This window comes from Lepeophtheirus salmonis, chromosome 13, assembly GCF_016086655.4.
Source record: "Lepeophtheirus salmonis chromosome 13, UVic_Lsal_1.4, whole genome shotgun sequence".
Taxonomy (NCBI): domain Eukaryota; kingdom Metazoa; phylum Arthropoda; class Copepoda; order Siphonostomatoida; family Caligidae; genus Lepeophtheirus; species Lepeophtheirus salmonis.
The window spans coordinates 44,294,107-44,318,093 of record NC_052143.2 but is presented as its reverse complement, the minus strand read 5'-3'; the positions used below and the strand labels follow the sequence as shown (position 1 = coordinate 44,318,093).

The following is a 23,987-nucleotide window of genomic DNA, read 5'->3' as shown; positions in this document are numbered from 1 at the left end:
TTTATCTTCTATGGTAATTTACTTGTGGTAGCACCCAGCATTGCCCGGAGTAATTAGGCGTCCACTATAAGACAAATTTTTCTTTAATAACAGAAAAAATAACTCCCTAAGAAACCTCAGTGTTCCTCTCTGTTTTTCACGAGCACACAAAATACTTAAATCAATTCTTATGACGTCTTCACCCCTCAAGAATGAAAGAAAAATCATGTGAATTTGAGAAAAAATATTTTTTTGGTATGGTTGATGAGTACTTTAGTCTAAAAACAAACACAATTCATTTAGCATACCAGCGTTTATATTTTATTCAAATCTTAATATATACGAACGTGAATTACGAAATACATAAGAGGCCAATAACAAAAACAAACAGAAACGGTGCTATTGTTGAACACTCACGTCTCCAATATTTCATTAATACGACCGTACCATTATTTCTTATATCAAAAATATTTATATGATTTACACAAGGAGCACTATATACACTCCACTCTGTATACACGTTCCATCCACGTTATGCATACGCCCGCAATATTTCATTAATAAGACTATATAGTCATTTTTCAGATCAAAATACAGTTTCCAGGGAAAGTTCTGGCAAATGTTTATTAAAGTACAAATGATATAAATAATTACATAATTTGCATATAATTAAAGACATAGGTCGACACAAGTTCCAAGAACATGTCACACAACTTTCATTCGAAATGGTCCCCCTTATCCTTGACCACAGCCTGAAGGCTCTCTGGAAAGAACTTGCATGCTACAACCACCATGTCCGCGGGATGGAGTCACTGGCAGCTACCAGTTTTGCCTTCAGGTTGTCCAAATTCTGGCTGGGGGTCATACAGGCTCTGTTCTCAAGAATGGACAACATGGACTAATCCATGACGTTTAGATCGAGGCTCGAGGGGAGCCAGACTGTCTTGTCCCAGAAGCCAATCAAATTGGCCTCACACCACCACTGCGTCTCTTTGGAGGGAGCACCATTCTTTTGGAAGGTTTATAGCTCTTTCTGGAAGTGTTGTTGGGCCAGGGAACAAGATCTTCCTCCAGGATGGTGATGGTGTACTCCTTGGTGTTGATATATGACCCGGCTGTCTCAGTCCTGGCAAACCTAAACATCACAGACTGTGGATTCTGCACTTTGTTGACTCCATGGATACCCAGCTCACCTTTTTTTGGTCAGAATCCAATTATTTTAGGGGTTAAAAGCCTGTCCCACAGTGAAATTTCTCTTCACTAAATACAATGTTGGGAGCCAAGCCAGTCCGCAGCTTCTGAAGAATGACATTACTTCTCTCATGTCTTTACCCATTACCTTCATTGATAGGTTCTGTTGCCTCTTCAATTTGTAGGGATACATCTCAAGGTCATCTAGGATAAGGTACTTCATTGCTTTTGCTCCCATGTTGAAATCCTTGGCCATCTTATTGAGGTTCGTCCAGGGATTACTTGCAATCCTAATTGACTGCCTTGACGACTCCGGGCTTCATTTTTGACTTGGTCTGCCTGATCTGTGTCTGTGGAATGTTTGAGATTGATTCTCCTCGTACCTCTCAATTGTTCTCTTGATTAGCATGGGGTTGGCCGCCACGATCTTTAGGTTCCTTTAGACGGCTGGTCGAGATTTGCCCTTCAGGTACTCATTGATTATAGTCTCTCTCTTGGCTTCCATTGTGGTTAAAAAAAACTGTTATTTTATTTAAAACTATTTTGTTTTGGCCTAGTTTCGACACAACTCTAGTTGTGTCTTATATATCGAACCTGTTATATAATTATATTATATAAAGTTATTATAACAGGTTTTTCCGTGGACCCTATAACATATCATGGAGCACCAAGGTGATTTGTTGTTATATTCAGATAGACAGAAAGACAAACTTGTTGTATTGATATAGATATAGTTGGATGCAAAAAATTGAATACATTTACTAGTTTTAAGTATATTTTGTATTGCACAGGCATTTTGAGTACAAACTAAAGTAACCCTATAAAGATTAAAGTATGATCTTATCATTCGACTATGTTAATCTTGGAGAAGAGTAACAGCATTTATAATTATTAATGTTATCATTCCTGGAATGCTTTATCTAATGAGGTACCTACATATAAATAGTTGCATGAAAGAACAGCAATTTAAGTTTCATTATGTCTTTAATTATAATATATTGTTATTTTTGAGAAAAGTAATAAATTTACGTAATACTCGATAATACATATAATTATATGTATAGATAAATTAAGTACGAAAGATGAATATTTATATCAATTAAATAGGGGTTAATTGACAATAAAAAAATATTTTATAAAGTATAATAAGTTTTTTGAATGGACGAGTCCTTAAAATATACAGAGTTTATATTGGATTTCATCAGTTTGGGGTTTGCTATATTATGATTTATGTGCAAAGAAAGATATTGTTAGTTTGATTAAGAGTCAAACAATCCATACTAATATTCCACAGATCCCTAAAACATCAGTAATTAAATTATCTATACTATTTGGGATATTCCATGATAACTTTTGATGAAGATATGGATTTGACTCAAATTTGGCATGTGGTATTATTGACAGCAGACTAGCTTAGAAAATACTTTTTGGATCTATAACTCAATACATTTCTGAGTAATCAGGTCTTAAAGGTGAAGGCATTTGTAGTTTAGTTAATATTTGATTAGAGATATGTCGTAAATCAAAGCAATCATAGATAAGTAAAAAAAGATATTAGTTAGCTCCATAAAACTTGTGTCTTTTATATTTATTTGATTTTTGTAATAAGAAAAAAGAATTACCCATAACCAGGGTTCTGGGAATTGTGTTTTGTGCAAGCACGCCCGCAAATACAACTTCAACTATCTGGTTCCTCTGTTTTCTTTCGGACATAAACAAACCTTTATACATAAATCATACTTTATGCCGATGGGTATTTTCGAACATACTTAAAAGATATCTCAATTATGATTTTTTTAATATTATAACTTTTCTGAAAATTTACTACATATAGAAGCTTTCCTTCACCAAAATATAGCTTTAGTTGGTACTATTTAATCGAAATAATATTATCAAGAAAATGTCTAAATATTAGTTATAATTTATTGTATGATACAAATAGTATTAAATATTAATTGTCATAATATAAAACTTTGGTTACGAGTATCAATATAAAAAGTGGATCTAATCATCGTTAGACCTGAGATTATTTCGATTTGAAAGAAAATTCAAGGATGACGTCTAACAAATTAACCGGAGTCTGGAAGTATAGAGAAAGCAATTAAGATTATTTGATGATGCAAATAAAATATGTGAAGTATATATTAATGGAGAATAGTAGAAACGGCAAAGAATAATCAAAATAATCTAAATGATTTAGTATCAAAGAGTGTTAACGCAAATACAGCCATGTGGATTGAATATATATCGAAGAAGTTGAAGCTGTAGGAGATTGTGGAACAAGAGCTAAGAAAGATTGTGTAGACAGTTTGGTTTCCAATTTCCTCATAAGAATGGGGAAGTTTGCTTGCAAAAAGCGTCGAATGGACAAGATGTGATAAGAGAGGCTACTATGCAAGAGTATGCAGGTGTCTAAAAGAAAACTCTTCGTCGATCAACTCTATTCAAAAATTTGAACTGAATAAATTACCCATCGATGCATTGAATGTTTATGGAAATTACTTCAAAAATATAATAGCTACATATGAGAGTGGTGCAATTGTATCTGTCGCTGGATCAAGAGTTCAAAGTAAATATTGATTCCAACCCAATTAAAAGAGTATCGTTTAGAATATATTTATAACTTATTATTTTTTTTTTTTACACATGAAGGAAGAGAGATATTGTTGTATATTATTAATATATAACTTCCCTATAAATAACTTTATAAATGTATACTATATTCTGTAAATTTATGCAAGACAAAATATATTGTTAGTTAGAAAACATCAAACCCATCATTACAGGAAGTGTACTTATAACTTCTTAGTGACCACCAAAGGATGAATAGATAACTTTGGGACAAATCTTAAGAATAGAAATGAGGCAATAAAGTAACAAATTATTTAAAAAATATTGTTAATATTTACGTGTTGACAATTAAATGATAAAAAACATTCATTCAATTTGGTGATCAATAATTCCCTCAATTTCTTAGTACATAGTTTGGACCTCCTTTTCGTATTGATGATATTCATCATACTAAACAAATTGACAATTCGAGTATTTTTGTGTACAAGGTTTTCACTTGTTGAGAGTTGCTTTAGTTTTGTGTAGCCAGGATTCTTTTGAAGCACTTCTTTTAACTTGGTCTTGAATGGCTCTTCCATGAATCAGATTTTCTACTATGGTTAGGCTGGTTAGAAGAGACAATCTTTCCTCAAGCGCAGTTATTGTCAAAAGGTATTTGAGGAAAATTTTCCTGGTTAGATCTGAATTGAATTGAACTGAAAAAAAATCTCAAATTTCACCAAAATTGTCCAAATTCGTCAATTACATTTGTGTCAAGTCATTTTGTTTCGAATTAATAGAATATGGATGTGCCTTTCATAGAGAGTATGTATCAAAGGCATTTGTAACTAATATTGAATTTAAAACGTTTACTTTTTTAAATCATATCATTTAAAGTATATCAATCTTAAATTATATTACAATTGAAATATAAACTTGGCTCTCTGAGATTATTAATAATTCATTATATAAACTAAACATTAATTTTCTTCGATTTTCATTCTTTAATATTATTTTCCTTTTTATATTTGCCATTAAGAATAATAAAATAAAAATAAATTAGTCCATTATGAGGTTAATGAGTTAATTAAAATCTTAAAATTTCGAGTAATTTTCCATTTATTAATAGTTTCAAATAGCTTAAGTGCAATTTCAATATTCTCAATTACCTCAAATCAAGCAATATTGACTATCACAATATGTAAGTGATGAATAATAAATGATTACAATTTTTTAACAAAGTTAGAAATGACGTAAAATACGTAGATGAAAAGAAAAAAAACGAACCCCACTAATATGGAGGGATAAATGCAATTTTTTGAAAATTCGAAATGTATAAGTAATTTCTAGCAATATTTTTCAAATGGAAATTATTAAAAATTACGTTCCATAAGAAAAAAACTAGATATACATAATATGTACATTAATTTCATCCAGAGGTTATCAGTTGTATTTCGTACATATAGATCTTTTATATAACATTTTTCCCTCTAATGTTTACAAGTTCCACATTTCTTTATCTCCTTCTTCAAATATTTACTGTGCAAATCACACCCTTTGCATGAAAAACACATTTTCTTTCTTTTTCCATGCGAATTTAGACATATCAGTTGCATATTTATGTGAGAGTCCTTGTTCTGGATCAAAATAGCATGCTGAGTCTGATAATAGAAAAGGGGTGATTACAAATTCATAAAATTAAGCAACATTAATGTTGAGTGATACCTTGTAATAAATTAGCCAATAAAAATGATGAAAAATCTTTGAATAAAGTGACGGATGTAGAAGAAGAATTAAATGTAGGCAAGAAATCGTTATGTTGAGGTAAATAAATATTTATTCATTCTTTGTTTGGGAAGTTCGTTTCATTTTTTGTAGATTTAAAAAAAAAGTTTTTTTCTTATTACGAGAAAGCAAAGGAACGACATTCTTTATAATATATTCTATTCTTTCCTCTGATAAGATTTTTTTTTAGAATTTACTCTTCAGGAATCAAGAAAAACTCACTGGACATAATTTCATGTTTTAATAAGTTTACAGAAAGAGTTTGTCAACTATCAAACCATTCTTTTACCTCTACAACTCCAGGAGAAGTAGATTTGGAAGTGAATATACCTATGATAGTTCTTTATTCCTTTTAAAGGGCAGAAATACTCGTCCAAAAATTTCCTCCAATTATACCACTGTATTTATGGGCATTCCCTCTTCTTAGAAGATATAAATATTGAATTTCGTTGGTACTTTGACGACAAATTCTACTAAATCTTCCACACCTTCAATTTTTCGTTGATTATAATAAGATTTGGAAATTACGTGGAAGCTCCGGTATGGCAAAAACTTTGAATGGTTTTCAACAAGAAATTTTATAGAAACTTCATCGAATGCACCACAAATGACCATGTATGCTACAAAAGCTATTATGATATAATTTTTATTCTGGCCTCTGTAAAAGAAATTAATTATTAAAAGTAGAAGAACTTTCCCCCTTATTCTAACATTCTTAACCCAAGTCATCCCATTGAATTTCAAGACGCTGAACACCACTTATACGCTGTAATTCATGATATAAGGATATGCCACACAATTTGAGCCTTTTTTGATAATTTCTTACAATTACTATGGAATAAGATTACAAAGACTGAGAACATAAGATAAAAATGTACTGGAAGTTCCTTTTCCTTCATTTTGAATAGAAAAAAGGTTAACTTTATATAGAGAAATGAAATGTGTCTTTCTTATTTGAATTGACGAGTAAGGAATTGATTTAGCTTCAAAAAAGTCCATATTTGATAAATTTACATATTCATGATGATTTTTGGGGTATTCAACCCTCCTATTGTCATCTCTGCCTTCACTTTGGACATGGTGCATGTGCTCCTTAATACTGTCGTTAATATTTAATGTCCAATCAACCAAAGGATTTTTTGAATAGATTCTCTTAATAATAAGGCCAATTCTTGAGAATTATCATAGAAAATATGGCAAACATCGCTTCGTCGTCCAATAATACCCAATTAAGGACATACAGTCATCCAATGACGAATAAAAGTGGATATACCATACTGCAATATTTATCGTATCCTTGATCCAAACATGATTGTTTCTATTTATTATATACAACTTCCATATTCCAATTAATTGGGAAAATAATTGCTGTAAGATCATGATGAGATGCAACTCTTTCCGGTACAAAAATACCATGATCCTTCATTAGGTTCTCCAAAAAAAATGTAATAAAATTTCGATTGTACGGGTTATTAGACTGATTTACAGTTAAATTATGTTGCTTATGAGTGAACCCATTTTTCAAATAATGAGGTGTGAAGTCCCTGAACTCTAGATTTCTTCATAGCCATGGGGAAAGAAAAAGTTGTCAGACAACTTTTTTTTGTTTCCTAATGGATCCAATGGCCCTAGTGAACAGGAACAACCATTTTCTATTCTAAGTCCTTCTTCTACATCCACATCACGAAATGTGATTTCTTCATGCTTCGGATATCGTTCATAGATGTGTGATGTTGTCATAACTCCTTTCCTATCTTTTTATCTTAATGTACCTGTTATTATTATTTAATCTATCCTTTTCTATGTGTTAGTACTGTGCGTTTCTTATAGTATAAATATCCTGGCATTTTTGTATATATCTCAGAGTAGTGTATTGCATTAATAAGAATATACTTGTTCCTATTAAATAGGTCTTGCCTTATTCCTCCACGTCGTTTCTCTCCTCATTTATCTCGGTTGTCCTGGATATATAAATAGTTAGTACCTTGTCAACCTTTCGTCAATACACAACAAGATGAAAAACAAATCGCGGAATTTAGGGCGAAAATATATTATTTATATCAATATATAAGAACCTTATCTTACCAACATAATTTTATTTTTTGAATGTTTTGTTGAGTTAAATTTAATTTATACTCTAGTTTTTATTTTGTCGTATGAAAATTTCTAAAATTATATTAAATTTCATGAAATCACTCCAAACAATGTTTACTCGAAATATACGTACATATAAATTGCTAGTTGCTACTATTATCAAGTGAGCATTAAATATCAATTATTTTCCCACAAAATGTAGTTATGATCAATTTTTAAAATTTTGGATTTCAATCTCATTTATACAAATTGTAAGCTAATGTTTCAATTCCTATTCACTGGAATGATTATGGCATTAATATTTACTGTGATAATATTTTATAAAAGCAATATCTCTAACCAAATACATATTTTTCCTTAATAATAGTTTAGATGACTCAAAGTAAGTTAAGCTATAAAATAAATTAATTGAGACACTTCTTTTATTAAACACAGTAACTAAGGAACATTTTGGAAATAAACACTGTTTAACCTAGTTACGTATACATAATGTACATAGATAGTTAGTTGTTCTTAGTACTTTAGTAAATAATTAATTTAATGAATCATCAATAAACGGATTACCATTTCAAAGAGGGTTATTTTTAAGTCATTTTATTTCATGTTAATAATATATGTAGATTACATGAAAATACATAATTAATTGATAGTTATTAATGAATTATTACATTGGTCCCTGTTTTTTTTATTTCTATAGACATATAGCTGGCTGGCTGTACATTTGAGCGGTTTTTTTCCAACTTTTTCAAGTTTTGATTATGGCTAGTGAGGAAAAGTTGTAATATGGTGTGAAAATGACCTATGAAAAAGTGCATTGTCATTCGAAGTCATCTTTAAGACGGACATTTCGATCAAATTATGAAAAAAAACAAAAACTTTTTAATTTGTAAATTGGGATACTAAAAAGAACATTATTAATTATTTTGAATAAAATATTTCTCATAGACATTTTCCCAACCTATAATGAGTATTAATAAAGTGTTTTTAAAAAATGTTTTATATAGCAAAAGAAAAAGATTCAAATTTTTTTTTGTATTAATACTTTTTATGGGTTAGAATAATGTATATCATAGTTAATAAATACAAAATAATTTTTATTGCTCTTTTTTTAATCTTTATTGAGGAAATAAATAACTTTTGTCTCCTTTCAAACTAAAAAAATAAGAGTAATAATTTTTGAGATTGAAAAGGTTAAAAAAGTAAATAAAAATATTAAGCTTGAGAAAAGGGAGTTTAGTTTCTTATTTCTATAGAGATTATTAGAAAAACTTTGAACTAGATGAAAAGATGTCATTTTAAGAAAAGGAAATTTTGAATCTCCCAACCTTTCCTTTAAAAAAAAAAAAGGGGAAAAGTTGGCAAATAACTTGGTATTTGCCAATTATTCCCAACAATAGAAATATTATAGGAACTATCGGAGCAAAACTCATTAGGATTTTAAACGATACTTATGAAGTTGAAAACATTAAGAAATGGGGAAAATTCAAGCTTAAAGCCAAGTTTATATCACAAGAAAATGATTTGGCTTAGTATTTACATTTTTGACAGAAATTCGACTTCCTCTTATTGTTTAAAATTTGAGCTCTTGCCAGGTTTTGATTTGATAGAGAACGTCCAAGTGGCTATTCTCCTACATCAAACAACTCTTTTACAACTATTGGGAATTGTTAAGAGTTTAATAAGAGCTAATTCTAATTCAACCAATACACGTTCAGAACACTCGTAAGGGGAAAAGACCAAAAAAAGAAAAAAAAATCCACAGCTGCAAAGCATTACTCCGCTCAAGAAATCCTGAGCACCCTACCACTCGTTTTTGAAAGCAATCAATTAAAAATGAGTGACACTCATTTTTTCGTTCGGTTAGGTGTATTTGAAATTGACAACTCAATGTAATTGCAATTAAATTCAACATAATACAAGTCCAAGTGTGCCGTACGATTTGGGAGAACCATAAATTATTTTGAATATCTTATAACAATCCAAATCATTGATTTAATTAAAATAGATGTGTCGATAAATACTGTCTACTGTCTTAGGGGTTATGTATTTATGAGGTTTCGTACACTATAACTCAGTTAAGCCTGACAGTTAGCTTGAGCTTAAAACAAGGTTTCTCAAGTTTTTGAACTGATGCTTGCGTGAGATTTTGAGATCTTATGTCAATTTACTACATAAAAATATAAGAAATCGTTGTTCAGTTGGAAATTTTTTTTCACAAAAAGTAAAGATTTCGGTATCTCCAAACAGGAAGGAGCTGGTGGTATTTCTGAGGGAACTTATATCTGAGTTTTCTTAGAGTGGCCAGCTACATGAGATGCAAACTCATCAACCGAAACAATGGAGACTCCCAGATACACAATGAAAAAATATTCTACCGGGCCGTGCAAAATTATTTACCGATGATGTAAATATACTTTTTAAAAGGTTTTGTGGCAACCAATCTGATTGTTTCGTATTTTTACTGTTAAAATAAACAAAAATACTTCCTGTGAGAGCGTAACAACTTCCACACGTGAGACCATGTCCAATCAGGAAACAAAGAGGATCGAAATTGCAGCCCTCCTCCGAGCGGAAGTGCCTCATAACACCATTAAGGAACAGGTTGGGGCCTCGTTGAAGACAATTTACAACGTTTCCAAGCGCTTGGAGGCTGGGGGTGATCTCAAGCATTCCCCTGGGGCTGACAGGAAGCCCACTGTCTCAACAAGGCAAGTAAAGGCAGTGTTCAAGAGGACTCCCAACATCCGTTGTCGACATGACCAGAAAGATGGGAACGTTGAGGTCAACTGTTTCAAGGGCATTGAAAAGGGCTGGAGGAAAGTCCATGAGGCGTACGTAATGCCCTCTGCTAACTCAACGTCAGTGAGAAGTCAGAATTGAGCGTGCCAAGAAAATCTTGAATGATATCAAGAGCTGATCTGGACGCATCATCATTTTTTCAGATGAGAAAACTTTTACGGTCGATCCTGTTTTCAACAAGCAAAATGACCGTGTTGTGAGCTTTGGAGATGTGCAAGATAAGCACCGCTATGTGGCAACAACAAAGCACCCTGCTTCGGTGATGATGTTGGGTCTCGTGGCCTCCAACGGGAAAGCCATGAAGCCGGTATGGTTCCCCACTGGCTACAAATTAACAGTGGAGGATTATGTGAAGATTCTGGCGTCCAAGTATCCTTCCATGGATCAAATCCATAGTTGGCAACTCTCCTTGGGTTTTTCAACAAGATGGGGCACCCGCCCACGCCTCCAAGAGAGCTCAGGAGTGGCTCAAGGACAACATGAACTTTTGGCCCAAGAACTACTGGCCCCCTCAGAGCCCAGATCTGAACCCACTATACTTCTCTATCTAGGCGCACGTGGAGACCAAGGCCTGCAAAAAACGACACAAGAACATAAATGCCTTAAAGGCTGCTGTCAACAAGACCTGGGCCTCCATGGACACCGATTACATCCAGCAAGTCTGTGGCAGCTTCAGACGTCGCCTGACCAGTGGCATTGAGTCAAATGGTGGCTACATTGATTAAATTTGATCACAAACTATTTTATTATTCTAAAAATGTATGAATAAATTGCTTCTCAAGTCATTCGAAATATCATTATTGTCCGCGATATGTTCTGAACAAAAATCGGTAAATAATTCTGCACGGCCCGGTAGCTTATCTGTAGGAAGAATTTGATACATCTATTTTTGCAATTTTTAATAATATTATTTATCTCACAAATTTTTTGATGTTATTTCATAGGAGGTAAAACAGAAAAAGTAATACAATCTAATATAAATGAGCAAAAATTCGAGCGATGTTTTCGCTCTTCTAAAATGACGAGCGTGCTCCCGCTCAAGAATTTTAAGCGTAGTTCACTTATGCCTTGCACAGCTCACAACTAAATACATAGTACATTTTTCTGTTACTAAGGTAAGGCTATGTACAAGGTCTGACCATAGATTAATAGATTGACGAAGGTTTACGCGGCACATGATTTCATGTCAATTCTTGTTCAGCAAGAGCTGAAATGAAATCATCCGATAACAGCTTCATCAAGTAATTAATATTCATATTTGACCCGATTTGGTTTTTTAGTGTAAACTTTGATATTTTGAAAGACGTAATGACTAAGAGTCTGCAGTCTATGGATTTTTAGTCCTGAAAGCTGGATTTTTGCCAGTTTATCCTCAAATTTTACTTCGGGTATGCATCTGTTTATGCATTAATAACAAAAAAGGTAGGATAAATTGGTGAGACATTCAAAAAAGGGTAGACCTTCTTACAATAAAGTGACTGAATTATATTAGAGTTGCATTTATGCAATTGAATTTATATGCTACAAAATTATATTATAGGAATACCTCTATTATAGCCCATCCAATTTGTTATAATTTGAATATATATACAAATACAGGGAGCGGGGATCAAATTTTTGCATACTTTAAACCTTGATAACTTGAAGACGACATTATCAAATAAAAAACCGATTACCAAATAGGAAAGCTATTCTTGTCAGCTGACGATACGTAGTTCAGTTAGCATCATGCCGTCATCATATGAGGAGATAAAGAGCTATAAGTAGAACGAGGAGCTTTCGAGGTCATGGCATTGGTTAATAATGGAGGTGAAATGTCCAATTCAACGATTGCTTCAACCTTAGGAGTGAATTTACGGACTGTTCAGCGTATCCGTAAGAAGCTAGAGGACACCTAGGATGTTGATGCCACCATAAAGAGGGCAGCCAAAGAGGAGGGCGCTGACAGTAAGGTCAGGGACACCGACTTTGTCGACAAGGTGAAGAAGATGGTTGAGGATGACCCTACCAGGTCCATGAAGGCCATGGTGAGGGATCTGGGCTGCCATGAGAAAACAATAAGGACTCAGCACCCTGCCATGTGTCCAAAATCTCCATGGAGTGGTTAACCGAGAACTGTTATGACGTCGTAACCAAGGATTTGTGGCCTCCTAACTCTCCCGACCTTAATCCTTTGGACTATTTTGTCTGGGGCTATGTCGAGAGACATACCAACAGACATCCCCATAGCACCAAGGCCAGCCTGATGGACTCCATCAAGGAGGTATTCGGCAACATGGACAATGAGATGGTCAGAAGAGCCTGCGGCCGGTTCAGAGGCCGTATTGAGGCTGTTATTGATGCCAACGGTGATTATATCGAATGAATGGCTACTCTATACCTATATGCTCGTCATAGTTTTGATTTTCAATAAAAAAGTTAAAAAATGTATATTTTGTGTTGTTTTTTGTAGAAAAATATTTTGGCGACAATTTGATCCCCACTTCCTGTATATATTTGGATTCTTATGAAAAGAGTGGTATATAGATATCCTGTCCACCTTGCCAATCATCATGTACCCATCCTTGTTTGAAGTGGAAATAATTCATTTTATCTTTCAAAAATTGTTTTTTTAAAAATTTGTTTTTGACAGAGATTGTATGCATATGTATTTCCCCCCTTATTCTCATGCCTTGAAACCCATATGAATCGGAACGATAATAGTTCCGAATTACTATAATCCCAGATATACAAATGTTTTGGATTCTGCACACATAGATAAGATCCATTATTGTCTTCAATTCTTTTGTACAATATCCATCCCCCCCCCCCTAATTGTTCCTCTGTGTAATTACTATCCAGGGAGCGGGGATCAAATTGTCGCCAAAATATTTTTCTACAAAAAACAACACAAAATATACATTTTTTTAACTTTTTATTGAAAATCAAAACTGACGAGCATATAGGTATAGAACGATAATGGGAATTACTATAATCCCAGATATCAAATGTTTTGGATTCTGCACACATAGATAAGATCCATTATTGTCTTCAATTCTTTTGTACAATATCCATCCCCCTCCCCCTAATTGTTCCTCTGTGTAATTACTATCCAGGGAGCAGGGATCAAATTGTCGCCAAAATATTTTTCTACAAAAAACAACACAAAATATACATTTTTTAACTTTTTTATTGAAAATCAAAACTATGACGAGCATAGAGTAGCCATTCATTTGATATAATCACCGTTGGCATCCATAACGGCCTCAATATGGCCTCTGAACCGGCCGTAGGCTCTTTTGGCCATCTCATTGTCCATGTTGCCGAATACTTCCTTGATGGAGTCCATCAGGCTGGCTTTGGTGCTATGGGGATGTCTGTTGGTATGTCTCTCGACATAGCCCCAGACAAAATAGTCCAAAGGAATAAGGTCGGGAGAGTTAAGAGGCCACAAATCCTTGGTTACGACATCATAACAGTTCTCAGTTAACCACTGCATGGAGATTTTGTACACATGGCAGGGTGCTGAGTCCTATTGTTTTCTCATGGGCCAGCCTCGCCATGGCCTTCATGGACCTGGTAGGGTCATCCTCAACCATCTTCTTCACCTTGTCGACAAAGTCGGTGTCCCTGACCTTCCTGTCGGCGCCTCCTCCTTGGGTGCCCTCTTTATGGTGGCATCAACATCCCAAGCGTCCTCTAGCTTCTTACGAATACGCTGAACAGTGCGTAAATGTACTCCTAAGGTTGAAGCAATCGTTGAATTGGAGATTTCACCTCCATTATTAACCAATGCCATGACTACGGCGGACCTCGAAAGCTCCTCGTTCCACTTATAGCTCTTTATCTCCTCATATGATGACGGCATGATGCTAACTGAACTACGTATCGTCAGCTGACAAGAATAGCTTTCCTATTTGGTAATCGTTTTTTATTTGATAATGTCGTCTTCAAGTTATCAAGGCTTAAAGTAGGGGACAATTTGATCCCCGCTCCCTGTATATAAGAGGTAACAATGATAATCTGTCTTTAGAAGATCACAATAATGAGTAAGAGGAAGTAATTTGTAAATATATTTATTTTAGAAACCATTTTATACATGTCTAACAAGTAGCAATACTCAGTAAGTTATCTAAGATACTTTGAATGCTCACATATAGCCATGTTTTTTTTTTTATTTGCCCTTTTGTCTAAAAAAAAATACATTTTTTCCTTATAAATGAAGTACATATGCGGTAAAATACTCTAATTAATAATATCGAACCAATTCAGATTGGTAATAATTGACCAATAATAGTTGGTAGAGTTTTTAAAATATCATATGTGTGCCATTAATTCAAATGGGGAAGATTTAATAGATATGATTGTAAAAATATTTATATCGAAACAACTGAACATTATTCAAAAGTAAAATAATATGAAGTCATTCTTGAGCATATTTAATCTACTCTCCATGAATTGAGTCTGAAAATTCCTCAAATAATGTAAATGCAATGTAAATGATTTTAAAGAGACACATGATATTAATATATTTTGTAAAATATCCTTTTTACGTACGAATATACATAATTACGAAGATATTCCGATTAGAAAGCAAATGTCCATCTTAGCCAAACCCCATTTGCTTGAAAGTGTACTAATTTTAAATATTAGGTATGTTCAAGTTATTTTCGCAAATTATGGGGGAAATCCAATTTGAGAAATCTCCAATTAGAAAGTCAATGCCCATCTTACAGATAATCAAACCCTATTTGCTCCAAGTTGTTCTAAAGATAAATAATTAACTATTAGTACATCATGTTAAAACTCTTTTCGCAAATGAACTCCAATTTGAAGAATCTCCTATTAGAAAGCAAATGTTAGGATTTTAGCCAACCCCCATTTGCTTCAAGGTGCAATCCATTATAATTATTTACTACTGACGCATGTATTGCAATAAGCATTAACAAATTGACTTTGCTGTACGAAGTTATAAGCATTAGTGGTAAAATATAAATTTCATGCTTGTGCTTAAAATAATCATTATTTAAAATTATATAAATTTAACTTCAAGGACAATCGATCACAAAGTTTCTTCTCAATAAATACACATCCTTATTTTTATTATTGTATACATTTTCTTAAATAATTTTTTAATAAAAATATACATATATACAGAATGGGTACTCAAAACTTGCAGTATGATGAATAAATTACGAAAAACGTTATTTTTATGGAATCAAGAAAACAACTTATAACCAATTTTTGATTTGTTTAAATATTCTATTTAGCTTTATTTTTTATTCTTTATAAACAATAAAAGCTTCGATATGCCGAGGAGCAGATTAAAAATTCTTGACAATGAAGACCCTGCCCATGAATTACCCTGCTGTTATTGATTCTCTTCCACAATAACCTTTATATATGTAATATACAATTATAAGGTGAATATTGTATATATGTTACATGTAGACTTCAATATCTTGGAATTCTGAAATCTATCTTTATGAAAGTATGTTCATCAGATATATTTGACAAAACTGAATAAATACAAAATCCTTGAGATGTCCTCCAAATACGAACACGTGCGACCATCATTTCGTACGTCCGTACCGAACGCACGCCCAAGGAGACTATTGAGTTTACAAAGCTGCCCAAATCAGCTGTTTACGATGTTGCCAAGGCTTTCAAGGAGTCTGATGTGTCGGAAAACCCTGCTAAGAAGACTCATAATCGTTTTGAGAGAAACGAAACTGCAGTCCAGATTTTGTAATGTATTTTGGGCAAAGGAAACATGGCCTTTTAGCTTGTCAGTTCTCTGAAAAACTACTATGCGTGTGTGGGGGGTTCTTGGCGAGAAAGAGTCCAATAAACGTGTACATAACACTGTTGACGCCTTGTGGGCTTCTATTCTTGAGGCAGTAGCCAAGGAGTTCATTTTTGTTATAGTTTACAATTATGTACAATATAAAATGTGAGGCCATAGCTTTTTTGATGCTCAAGAAAAAGAGTATGTCGTCACCGTTTGGTGTTACAGCTGTCCCCTTTCTCTCCATTTTTTTTAGTGTATAGGTAGAGTTAAGACAGGAGCTTAATTATAACTTGCATAGGTACATAAATTTATTATTTTTTTCAAATTCTAAGAAACATTTCTCTATGCCAAAAGATGAAAGAATGTCTATTAATTTTATTATTTTCTGTATGTACGGGACAAGGTCAAGTCAAACATACAAAGGTAATAACTAATAAAAAATAAATAAAGGTGACACCCATAAACAGATGATGTAATGTGGAGAAGGGAGGTCAAATTGCACTCCTTTGTGCGAGGGAAAAGCTTCAAATCCCAACATAAATTTTAAAAACAAAATTGTAGAAATCCATTGACGAAAAATAATTCGTATTAGAATCATATTTGTCCTCTCAGAAAAGTAAATAACATTTTTTAATCGTTCATTGCGTCCATATTTCATATCGAGGATAATTTGGAGGATGGTACATGGATTTGCTTATAGTGTTAATATGTGTTTTTATTTTTAAAGAAAGCAGCGATGAGAATTCAAATCCGGGTGTAAATATAAAATTACTTATGGAATTGCAAGGAATATTGAAATTAAGTGTAATTATGTATTAGGCAATAACGCAAATGGATAGACTGTTGTATCTAGTACATAAATTATACTTATCATACTTAAATTCTACAGGTCTATATTATATAATACGTATTACAAAGTTAAGATTATTTCATAGAAAGTAAAAAAAAAATAATCAAAACAGCAGTCATGTTTTATAAACAAATTTGCTATGACGTCATTTTCTTATAAATATACAAAAAAAAAAAAAATATGTATCCATTTTTTTTGCTTTCAATATTTTACAATATGTATAGGGAATACATATTAATTCTGAAAGTACACTTTTTGTTTTGAATATATATTTTTTAAACTAACGATATTAATATTTCAACAATTTTATCAGTCAGTTATATTGGGTTGAAAAGCAGGACTAAAGTCAAATGGTTTTATACGTAACTTCCTGAAATGATTTTACTTAAAGGGAAAACTAACTTAATCATAATATTTTTTTCTAAGCCAACAATGTTTATTTATATTTCATTTTAATAGTAAAAACAACTGAATTATTGAAATTAATAAAGGTATATATACATATATTAGACTCTACTCCGTAATGACAAAAGTTTGGAATTTGGTCTTGCAGGATATTATCTTATTTTTCATTTTATTCCTCTAAACAAGATAATAACAATTAAACCTCCAAAAGGCCCTTCATGAGAGGCTATATCAGAGCAAAATTTCAATCTTGCTTGATTTTCCATAACAATGAAACGAAAAAACAATTAGAAGCTTTTAATATTTCCTAGTTTCATTTTAAAAAAGTTATCGAAAAAAAAAAAAAAAAAAAGAATTAAATACTCATAATAAATGAAATTCGTTAAACTTTTGGAATATACAAATATATATATGCTTAAATAAAAACAAACCAACCATGAAATTAAGTGATAATAAATAAAAGATCGTATTTTTAAGAGCTATATAAGAAAGTTTTCGTAGTCCAAAATGATGAATGGGTATAATAGGGTGTCTTATTTGGTAAAAATGAACGACTATTGTATATTTAATAATACTCTATACTCTTGATATAAAAAAACGAGATTTGAGTAGTCAAAATGATGAAAAACATCAAAATAAATGCGAGTACAAAATGAAGAATATTGTATTTATAAGCAGCATAATTGGAACAAAAATACTCATACCATGAGGCAAGTTAAAAAAAGTTTGTAAAAATATTTATTTTTTGAATAGGTTTTTTCTATAGTACTTAATAAAATAAAAATCCTGTGACTTTATTCAAATTGATAATTTTAAATAGAAACAACATCAAAATTTCATTTTTTTTTTCTTAATATTTTCAAATCAAAACGTATTTCCAATTTTTAGTCATTTCTGTAGAGTTTAAAATACATGAATACGTTCACTAAATTAAAAGGGATAGAATAAACAAAATTATTCATATATCACACACAAATAAAATAAAAGCTTAACGAAATTACTGAATGGTAGAGTTTATCTATAAAAAGACTATCCGTTTTAAAAGATGTAGGGAAGTTTACCTACGGATACAACACCAAAGATATCATAGTCCGAGGAAGCACGTTTTACATAAAATTGTAATAGTTGCGTTACTAATCGTTTTGCATTCAAAAGAAAATGATTGCTCGTTTCGTCTTTTGGTCAAACAACAACCACATTTGCGTTTCCCAGTCTAAAAAAATGAGGGAAAAATATACGGAGTACCGGAAATACATTCGTAATTTTTCCGATGAAGACAGTAAATCATTTTTTAGAAGACTCAAGCTCTTCCTTTGAGAGTAATTTACTGCCCACCTGTCCAGGTATTTAAGAAAAGTGTCCACGTGTAAGAGTTTTATTAGATTTTCTAAAGTCTGACGTACTCAAAAAATTTAATGAAGGATGTGTTGGTAATACATGCTAATCATTCTTGTTATGATTATATATCATGTTCTGAATTAATTACTTGATTAGTATTTTTTTAATAAACATAATATGTATGTATTATGAAAAATGGTAAAATTAACGGGAAACTGTACGAAAAAGTGTGATAAATAATTAAATGGTAGAAAATGGCGTATATGTTATCTTTCTTAGTCATAATATAACTTTTGAGTATGGTTGATGATAAAAATGTAAGATATTTACTAGTTGAGATAGAAGCAAGAAAACACTTTTTTAATTAATTGAAAGTTGTAAAACTAAGTTTGTGATAAATCCTTCTTTTCAAGATATGTATAGTGAAATGCCTGGAGATATTATGAAATACTAAAGATTTTACTTATTGTTAAATTGGCCCTAATCAAAAATAGATTCATTTTTCTACCACAAAAGTTCAGAGTATCTTATACAAATCCAGTTCACTAGAATCATAATTATGTGAAAATTATGAAAGGATGTATACAAATATTTGATTGCCGACTCCTTGACCCATGAAATTGGTTCATTTATCAAAGTATCAACCGAAGCCATCACGATTTGTAGAAAATATCTCCGTATTCTAAGTTTGAAGTAAGATTGGACAAGCCATATAATGAATTCAACTAAAGGAATTGCCGATGGGAGGAAATTCAATGCCTAATTTCAAATGGCTACGGGTTGTATAATATTTAATGATTATTACCAAGCCTGTGGTAAAGTTTTTAATTCTGTAGTTCATGCTTTTCCGGAGTGTCTTTTTCCAACGGGAAGGCCATTAATCCTGTGTGGTTTCCTTAAGGATAGAGGCTGAAAGCTGATGAGTACGTTAAAATTAGAAGGTCATATAAACACCTCACCAAAACTATTTATAATTATGTTTAGGCTTCCCAAAAATAACTTAATTCCTTCGAATAAGGCTAAAGCAATCGGGTTTGGTATACTTGATTCTAAGTCTTATATTGCCAAAAAGTTGACCTTGAAGGAACCAATGGATAGCATGGAGTTAAAAGGCATACTTATGGCACTGGGTTCAAGATATATGGCTTTTGAAATGAAAATACCTAAGGACGATACATTGACATTTAATTTAGCGCTGGATATCGTACGGTATTTTCCAGAAAACTCAATCAAATATATTAATAATTTAAATCACATTATCGAGATATTCAGTAGACATAAAAATAGGCAAATCCTAGATCCTTAGTTTTGGATTTCTGATTTTTTTTGGGGTTATTTTATGTTTTTCTTTGTTGTTTGGGTTAATTTTTAGTCTTTTTTTAATGTTTATATATTGTATAGATTTTTAGTGTACTTTTTTAACTAAAGAGGTCCTTGGGAACTAATTTTAAACTACAATGTTTATTTATATTTTTACCAAATGTTATTTGCCAATTTATTATTAAGTATTTTTTTATATCATATATTGTAAAATAAAGACCTCAAAAAAAGAAGATTTTATAAAAATGTGTGATGTAATTTTTGTTTTGTTTTTAACCATGCTTTAGTTTTGAGTTTTCCTCCTCATTATACCGGGCCAACCGTTATTATTTACCCATTTTTAAATATAAAGTATTGAAATCCATGGCAGGATCCTGGGTGAATTAGGAAGCAAGTTTATTAACTATTAATTGAAACTAAAAAAAAAACATGTTTGAGTCAATATATCTGCCCTCAGAATTGATGGTGAACTCAAGGTGGTGGCGGGAGCTGCTGCAGACCCTTTGGATGTACTCGGCACTCATGGAGGCACATGTCTTGTTAATATAGGTCTTCAGTGTGCGGGTGTTGTTGTGGCATGTCCTTCAGGCCTAAGACTCCAAGTACGTACAGATAGAATAGTCAAGGGGATTTAGGTCTAGTCTCTGCGGCCGCCAAAAGTGGATGTTGGCGTGGAGCCCTCTTGATTTTTGTTTGCAATGTGAGCAGGTGCTCCATCATGTTGGAACACCAAGGAGAAGTCCCAACGATGAATTTGATCCATGGGATAACTTTGGTGTCCAGAATTTTAACGTACACATCAGCTTTCAACCTCTATTCACACAGGATTCCTGACCTTCCCGTTGGATTCAACCAGGCCTAAGATCATCACTGAAGCATGGTATTAGGTGATGGAGACATATCAGTGCTCTTTTGCTACATTCTTAGATGTCAATACTGAATCATTCTGTCTGTTGAAGACAAGGTGAAGAGTAAAGATTTTCTCATAAGAAAAGATCCCACTGAGTCCACAGGTTCCCTTGAGGCGGTTCGGGATCTTTTTTTGTTTTTTCTGCTGTTCTGTCAACAAAGGTTGTGATATACAAAGCAGAGACTTTGCTCCTGCCGATGGGGACTTGTTCATTTTCCTGTCTTGTCAGTAATTGAGGATTTGGCTTTTTCTTCTTCAAGGCCGACTTCAGGTGGTTGACGGACATGGAGGTTTCCTGCCTTCTCCTGAAGAGTGTTTGAGGTCCTCGCAGACCTTCAACCACATGGATACATTGTGAATCGTCTTCCTCGAGACCCCGGTCTTCTCCCAGATGGCTTTTTCGGACAATCCCGCACGGAGGAGCGGTGCACTCTCAATCCATTTCTTGTAATGTGTTCTCATGGTGTGAATTACGATACGGTTTTTATTAGTCATCGACAGCTAATTACGTGTAGGGTCACTGTAAAAAAAAATATATATATTGACCTATCAAAAATTGTATATTGGAGATGATTAAATAATAACGGTTGACCCGGTTTGACCCGGTACCCGGTATTCATCTATATTATTAAATCAAAGCTTGTATGTATGAAAAATAGTCAGAGGGCGCAGGGTATATTGTGCTCCTAATGTATATAATACACTTTTTTTGATTTAAGAAATAACAATGTAGTCGTATTAATGAAATATTGTAGGCGTGTGGATGTAGCATCGAGTATGTCTATTGTTGTTATTGATCTCTTAGTTATATAATATGCATGCAAAAAGAGGAAAATATAATATAGAATGGCCATGTTTAAAAAAGAAAATACTTGAAGAATGTCTTGAAAGAGAAAAAGAATATTGCTTATGACGTTTAATTAGATCAGCTACAATCAGCTGTGACAAGAGAAGAAGGAGAAAAGTATATAAACAAGCACATTTGCTAGAATCACTCCAATTTCGATGGCCTATTATACTCTGGGCCCACCAAGGACTTACAATTATAACTCCACAACAAATCCTGGGGGTTACGCTCCGTCTTTTATGAGCACACACGAACGTTCAAACAGGTTTGGAATATAATTGAGTCTATTTAGAAAAGGATGGTCACTAATGACAACTGCTGAAGAAAAGAAAATTCCTTCTTTATTCTACAAATTACAAACTCACGGGCTGGCTAAAAAAGCACACGGGATTTACATCATTGCATTTGCAGTATATGTTAAGATTAAATAGAATTAAATATAAACGCTGGTATGTAAAAAGGAATCAACTCTTGCAGGCTTTTCTATGTAGTATACAAGGATCACTATTTTTGTTAGTGAAGGCTTTAGAGAGAGAGAGAGAGACTAAAGTTTTCCTCAGTCATTACATCATATTATTATTGTTTCATACTTGAGGAGGGAACGCGTCGTATGAATTGATATAAGTATTGAGTAATTACGCGTGAGTGTGCTCATGAAAAACGGAGGGTAACACTAAGGATTTCTTGAGGAAATATAGTTGTACTTGTGTGTAAAAAAGAAGAATATCTTCTGTAAGTTAACGAATTTAATAATTTATTTAAATATGAAGGGTGAATCATTATTGCAAGCATTAAAACATCCAATAATAGATAACTCTATCAGTTACTCTCCTTTCATCTATATCCTGCATAAGAACTATTACTATTTAGTATTAGTGTCCAATGAACTTATTCACAATTCATATAAATATCCTTTTGATAAAGATATGTCCAGGCTTACCTACATACGTCATATAAACATTGTTCAATTTATTCAAACGGACATTTCAATTATGAGTAGAAAAATGTTTATTTACACATTAATATGTCGGAAAGTGTCAACTTTATCATTTTTCAGTCTTTTATGTACATACATAGTCAAACTAATTAACAATCCTGCATCCTTTAACAGAAAGCGAGAATGAAATAAATACAAAAGCATACTAAAGACTTGGACAAATTTCATATCTTTTAGACATGCGAGTAAGCTTATTTTTGTCTTTATATATGCTACAAATGGATTCCAAAACGGATAAATACATTGAGCTGATTTTTTTGGAGTGTGAGTCCCTTGAAACACTCAGATTCAGATGGGCTATTATTTTTTAGTCTCAGTAGCACAAGGGGTTTTTTAATGTGTTGTTAATTTTTTCAAACTTTTTCAAGTATGCTATCCTTATAGGATTGAATACTTGTGTAAAATTTGCTTCATATGCTTCACTACGACGTGGAAGATCCTCAATGGGCTTGAATGTCTTTTAATAAAACAAAAACCATACCAAATTGTAGATTCAATAATGGAGATTGTTTCTTTTTTTTATAGGATGAAAAATTTAAACAAAAGAGGCAACTACCAATAGACTATGACGTCACTATTAAAAGCGTGGTGGAAGTCAAACATCAGTCGTAAACACGTTAGGGTATAACCTTGTATTTCTATAAACCTTGGGTAATATCCCAAAATAAAAATAACCTAGTATTTTGCCATATACAGCATAGACTACTAATTTTTTTTTTCGTTCCATGTGCCAAGATGTCTATAAGTCCATAATTTTTCTATAGTAAACTCCATTGGTACTACATAAAGCTGTACAATGGCTGAACTTAATAACGGATCAAAGATGCTTCGGTTTTTAGGATATAAAAAAGTAGTCTATATAAGTAAGAGTCATAAAACAATAAAAAAATATTGTCCTTTTAAATATCTATTTAATAAAGTAGTTTGTCTTTCTGTCTATATGAATGCCTAAATATATGACAACAGGTCACTCGGTACACTGTAAAAAATAACAATGTAGTCGTATTATTGTACATAGTGCTCCCTGGTGTACTTCATATAAATATTTTTTTTGTAAAAAATAATGATGTAGACATATTAATAAAATATTGGAGGGGCTTTCTAACCTATTATAACAAGAGCACTGTTTATGCTTGTTTTTGTTATTGCTCT

At 32.5% G+C, this 23,987-nt stretch overlaps 2 long non-coding RNA genes across 2 annotated transcripts; one reads left to right on the top strand and one right to left on the bottom strand.

The window, feature by feature from the left end:
• Window positions 1–8,177: 8,177 nt before the first annotated feature.
• Window positions 8,178–12,329, bottom strand: LOC139906979 (uncharacterized). Its single transcript, XR_011783260.1, has 2 exons — window positions 11,945–12,329; window positions 8,178–8,430 (listed from the first exon to the last, which is right to left on the bottom strand). It is a non-coding gene; the product is annotated as an uncharacterized lncRNA (long non-coding RNA).
• Window positions 12,330–22,436: 10,107 nt separating this feature from the next.
• Window positions 22,437–23,774, top strand: LOC139906912 (uncharacterized). The gene is made up of 3 exons (XR_011783091.1): window positions 22,437–22,570; window positions 23,361–23,457; window positions 23,571–23,774. It is a non-coding gene; the product is annotated as an uncharacterized lncRNA (long non-coding RNA).
• Window positions 23,775–23,987: the final 213 nt, after the last annotated feature.